Raw genomic sequence first — 6225 nt, 5'->3', positions numbered from 1 at the left:
AACTCCTCCCAATTCCGAATAGATGCTACAAGTAGAGAATGATACCATGTAGTGGCCTTTTTCCCTAAGGTATGTAAAAACCACCTACATGCAACATCATCATATTTTACCCTCATCATATGTAATGATAAATAGAAATTGTTGATGTGGTCTTCGACCATACTTAGGAAGATGCTTTTCTAGATGACAAGGAATGTCATGAATCACACCTCGGATTTCCAAAGAAAACTATGTCATCCAATCTAGAGTTCGTGGTTGATTGTCAACCATATTGTTGTTATCTTTTTCATCACTTTCTAAGTCATAATTTGAGCCTTCATTATCGTTAGGATGATTCTCCTTGTTCCTTCAATTCCCCTAATTTCTTATATTTCCTTCACCTTGAGGTCTTTCAATGTGTACAAAGTTCTATCAATGTCTTCAGTTTCCTACTTCCAAGTTTTCTCCTTCAGGATTCTTTTCTTCACCATGCTCAGAACCACCAAGACTTTTGAGGCCTTTTGTTCAGCATCTTTCCACGACATCTGCAAAAGCATCCAAAGTTACAAAAACCAGGTCTTAAACCGAACTTACTAGGACTCCTTACAAGTATGGTGAGGTTTAGTTTGAAATGTATGGGATAGGACATATATAGAAAGGATAAGTCTAAGACTCTTAGCAAAATTGACAGGTAATCAGGTGTAAGGCTCTCAACTTGTCATAGGTAAAATCGTATGTTGTTTCCTCATTATTAGAATGGATTTCAATGACAGGTGGTTCTTCGAGAGTAGGATGATAAAGGGGTTAGTTGTTGGCTTGTTGAGAAGTCTCATGGAAAGGAAGAGGATGTGTACTAGCCATACAACAAGGTCCCTCCTTCTAGCACCAAAAATCTATTAACAAGATGGATGGCACCACCAACATCAAGGGGATATACCTAGTAGAAAATCCCAACTGGACTCTACCATATTACAGAAATTTTAAGGTCTAAAATGGGCCTTCCAAGGAATATATAAAATAATAGTGGAAATAATAAAACAATATTAGATCACCTCGTCAAGTTTTGGAGGGAAAAAAGAAAAAAACTATTTTTTCAACTCGTATTTTCAACTTATCTCCCTATGATTTTACTCAAATTTTGAGGGGAGCACTTGTTGGATGTGTAATTTAATTTTTCATACAAGGAGTACCCATGTTGCAAAACAACCTTGTTTATGACCAATGTGGTGAGAGCATGAGTAGGCTAATAGGCCCGAAAAACCATAATATATATTGCCTCTCCAATTGGGAACCAATCTACAATATCATGTAGATATTTCTTATCCCTCTCAGACATACATGGAGGTTCTTCTCTGAAGAGTAAAATTTACAAAGGATAAATGGAATATTTTGCAATCCTCTCGTACATTCCTTTGTAACTTGTATCCCAAAATCTCTTGTACCAATATGAACAGGTTCCTTCTCCTGTGAGGTCCACTTCATACCAAAGCCTTTGAAATCACATTTTACAAAAACCACATCCAATATATAGGAGGACATATAGAACTCTAATTGTTCTCCTTTCATAGGGATCTTGGTTGTCTAGACATTTGTTTTGATAATAGAGGCAAGTATGTCATCCCAGTTGAAAATTGTTTCTTTTGTGGTTGGTATGTGCATCAGAGGGACCCATGCTCCTAGAAAAGTGCCAATTTTCACCTTCCCATATAACCTATTCATCATGGTAGCCATTAGTTGGTATACCTTCCTGAGGCATTTTGTTTTGTAGATTCCATTTTCTTTGATCCTGAAATTAGTTGGCACTTTCCACCTTGATCGCAATATGTCTTTAGTAGGCTCATTAAAGATTGATAGCCATTTAGTGTTGAAGGCATCTTCACACTCAGGACATTTATAATATCTAGAAATATCAATAGTGGTGAAGGAAGCAACCATCTCTCCATTGTGCTCCCTGATTTCCCAGTGATCTTCATTTGTGTGTTGTAAGATCCAGTCTATCATTTCGGCACATGGGAAGACTGATGGGTATGTTGATACTTTGTGAGACAAATATTTCTTGATATTGACATACACTTTGAAATCTTCCTATTCGCATGGGATATCATTCTTAGAAAACTATAAATAAATTTATCCCTAAGTCATATTTATGGTCTTGTCAATATTGCAGGCAATATCACCATCCTTGAGTAACTTTGGAGGACTATCCATGACTTCTTCAATGTTTCTTTATACTATACCAGAACCCCAACTAGATATTTTGATCACTGGTGGCATCATATCTCCAAATGAAGATGGAATATGGATGCAATCTAATTCTATGGAACCTTATATTTTAAAAATATTAACTAACGGCATAGATGTTAGCACAAATAATTATAATCACAAATTGATGAGAAAATAAGAGTGTCACTATGAGGCTTCAAGATGCTAGGATAAAGGAAATTAGTAGAAAGAAAGGTTGTGTTTATTTTACGGGCTTAATTTATAGGAAAGGTCACATTCTTGAGAAATAGGACATGTCATAGCTTTGAAAGGAAAGATAGGTTGCATACTGCTAATGCATTACTAAGGTTCATAATTGTGATTTGCATCCTATAATGTGAGTGTAATGGTACAGTCACAAAACTGACACATAGAGAAATTCGCACTAAGATAGGCCATAGATAAGGAGGTCATATTCCATATGGCAAGGTAGGTCACAATTTTCATTGTTAGATGGTGGAGTTATCAGGGGAACTATGACCTCACATAGGTTGTAATTCTCAACATCATATAGGTTGTAGCTTTGGATTCGAGTCGGGAAAATGAAGGGTGATTCAAAGAAATGATTTTCAGATCAAGCCTTTAATACTTATAGTGGTTAAAACCAAATGATGAGGGTATCACTGGTTGAAAATACAATGTAGGGTCGTGACTTGAGCTTTAAACCATAAATAACGTCACTTCGCCAAGAGATAAACAAGGCGATGACACGAGAATCATGCTTGAATATGATGGAAATTTTGTTCTATGTATGCCTAAGCTGGAAATAAATGGAGATCAACCATGTGTTTCCATCAACACATATATTTGATGATGTAAACACTATACAATGGCCTTAACACCAAATTTGATCCACAATAGAGTATGCCCTAATTAGTTGTGAGAACTAATGGGATTGAATTGTGGTGTGAGTTAATGGATTAGCCAGACATTGGACTTGGTACAATGGTAATCCTTAGGCATTGAAGTCGTAAGGTGAGATCTCTCATTTGGGTGGTTTGACTCTATGAACAACACATGCTCAATGAAATTTGATTAAAAACCTAGTGGTTGTGACTGCATGTGTTAAGGCTCGAGAGTATTGGAACCATCAACACTGATTTTGCATCTCAGATGAAGATTCAAGGGTGAATAATGGTTTCATGAGAGTGCACAGGCATAATAAGATAATCTGAGCACTAGGATGGGAATACCTAGAGTCAGGGAAACAAGGGATCGAACACATGTCAATTTAGAGGAAGGAGTAATGATTGCAGGAGGTAGGCATTATTTACTTGTAGAGAGGTTGCATTCACTATTGGTTGCTTGAGATGGGTCACTCTCTTAGGCATGAAGGAAAAATTAAGTGAGGAATTGGAGAGAAGGATTTTTATAAAAATATCCCTACATGCAAAAGGAGGTCACACATTGGACTTGCATGAATTTTTTTTGCATGCGACAATTCTAGGAGGGAGGTCACATATAGAAGTTGCACAATAATTTTATCACATGTGATGAAGGGAATGGAGTTGTAGGTCACAATATTTGCATTTAGTGGAGTGGTCACATGTAGGGATTGTGTAGAATCTTATTGCATGTGATGGGTGTAGAAAGGTTGCAAGTCACAATTTTGAATCACAATGAGGAATTGCTACACCTCTGAAATGCGACTTTATGACTTAGTGATAGAGCACCTAGATGAGATCGCAATTTTCATCTTTAAATGCTAGTAGGACTTGTCCTACAATGTGAAGTTGTGATTTGTGAGTTAGTGAGAAAGATTAGCTTTTAGGACTCTAGGGTTATGTTTTCTAGGTTCAAAGGAAAACCTTAGATATATCAAGGAAGAAAGAAACCCTATGAGGCAATAGGTAAAGGATAAAATAAATTTAAGTATGGGGATCTCCAAAATTTTGAGATAACCAAAAAATTTGGGTTTTTGTAGTGGCTACAACAATTGGAGGTTCACTGGACAAACCTCTGAATCTATGCTTTTCCTTTACTTAGGTTGAAGCCTTTTCATTAGAAGTATTTTCTAGACCCATGGATCCTAGTAACTTTACAGTGAAACTCTCTTTCGTGAGTTTAGTCTCTTTATCACTTCGATTTTCTTTCCTTGAACACACATGATAAGCTAAAATATGACACTAGTGGATTTGATCAGGGATTATGACAATGGGGGTGTGAACTATAGATGTTTGGAATTTAAAGTGAGCCTATGTTGTTGCTCCACTGCCAATTAGCTTGTTCAATAGCCTAGTGTAATGCCCCACTTAAATCTTATCCTACAAATTGTGTTAATATTTACATTATCTGAAAATATTGAGAAATATTGGTCATAAAATAAATTTATGATTTCCATTATTCAAATTCCCCACTTACCTTCTCAATTTGAATATGATGTAGGATATGGTCTCCTTCCATTAATTCAAAATATATTTATTCATTTCACATACCCCAATGTACCCTCACATTTACTTGGGAGAAGACATAGTCCTCTCCATCTTATCATCAATATATATTTATTCATTTCACATTCCCCAATGTACCCTCACATTTACTAAGGAGAAGACATGGTCCTCTCCATGTAATTACACTTCACATTCCCCAATGTACCCTCACATTTACTTGGGAGAAGACATAGTCCTCTCCATCTTATCATCAATATATATTTATTCATTTCACATTCCCCAATGTACCCTCACATTTACTAAGGAGAAGACATGGTCCTCTCCATGTAATTACACTTCACATTCCCAAATGTACTTTTCAGATTTACTTGGGAGAAGACATGATCCTTTCCCATTAAATTCTCAATTTTATATTCATGTCACAATTCCAAATGTACTCCTAGCTTAGAAGAGAAGTCAACCAAGGATGGGTGAGAGTTAATGACATTAATGAGAGGTGGTTGAGGAAAGAGGGTATAAAAAGGGAAGGGGGAAGGAAGAAAAGGGGGGGAGTTGGAGTCTTGCTTAGGATTGTGGGGGTTGGTTGTGATTGTTTGGCCTTGTTATGATTTTTGGGAGACCTTGGAAACCTGTGGAGGTTTCTTGGGTTTGAGAGGAGGAAAGTATCATTATCTAGTTTTGCACATTCTTCTTGAGGACACACTATATCTGGTTGGACTTGGGCACGGAGGGCTAGGGAACCTGTGGAGGTTTCCTGGGCTAGGAATTTATTTCCTAGTTGGCTGGGAGGTAAATCCGGTTGGGTCGGCCAGAGGGAGCATTCAGCTGGAGCTATAAGACAAAGGTATCATCATCAACCGTCGGAACAGGTATTTTTCCATGGACTACTCTTGTTAAGTTGATATCAATGGAATGCTCACCTTAATTTATGTTGCTTATGATAAAATGATAAGATGTTAAATGTTTAAAGCTATGTGAAAAGGTCAACAAGCTCCTTTTATTATTTATAAATTAACAGGAAAATAGATCTGTTAGTGTATAACAAAATAGAGGCTCTAATAATAGGATTCAGGTTCTTACACATGGTATCAGAGCTTTGGTTCAAAATCTGGACCCAAAGCCCACTAAATAGCTATTCCATAATCAAATTTCTTATTAAATAGTTGAAAATCCAGAAAATTAGAATGTCAAAATGTTTCAACAGCAGTCCAATGGCTTAGTGCCTAGGGATATGACAGAGCTAGTGTTTTGCTTCAACTTAAATGCGCCTGTAAAATTCCTGACAGAATAAATAATATTATAGAAATAAAAAAAAAATCTAGACCGAGCTCCTAGATGAAGAAGCTTGCAGTTCTGGGGACTTTTGCAAACAGTGATTAGGCTGCAGTTTTGTGGATCAAGATAAAGATCATATAAAACCCTGTTTTAGAAAACCGAGGGGCTAGTTCTAAAACCCAAAGACGATCGAATATCCTGGTAAGGAGAGCACAGTTCTGGACATAATAGATGAGGTCTGTTTTTACCCTTGAAGAGAATCAAAGCCTCTGAGCTACCTCAATCCGAAGCTCAGAATTTTGTGCACATTTATGTGTGA

Source organism: Pinus tabuliformis, chromosome Q, assembly GCF_031772625.1.
Source record: "Pinus tabuliformis cultivar Carrire ecotype Pingquan chromosome Q, CPIR1, whole genome shotgun sequence".
Taxonomy (NCBI): Eukaryota; Viridiplantae; Streptophyta; class Pinopsida; order Pinales; family Pinaceae; genus Pinus; species Pinus tabuliformis.
Note: the sequence above shows the minus strand (reverse complement) of the source record.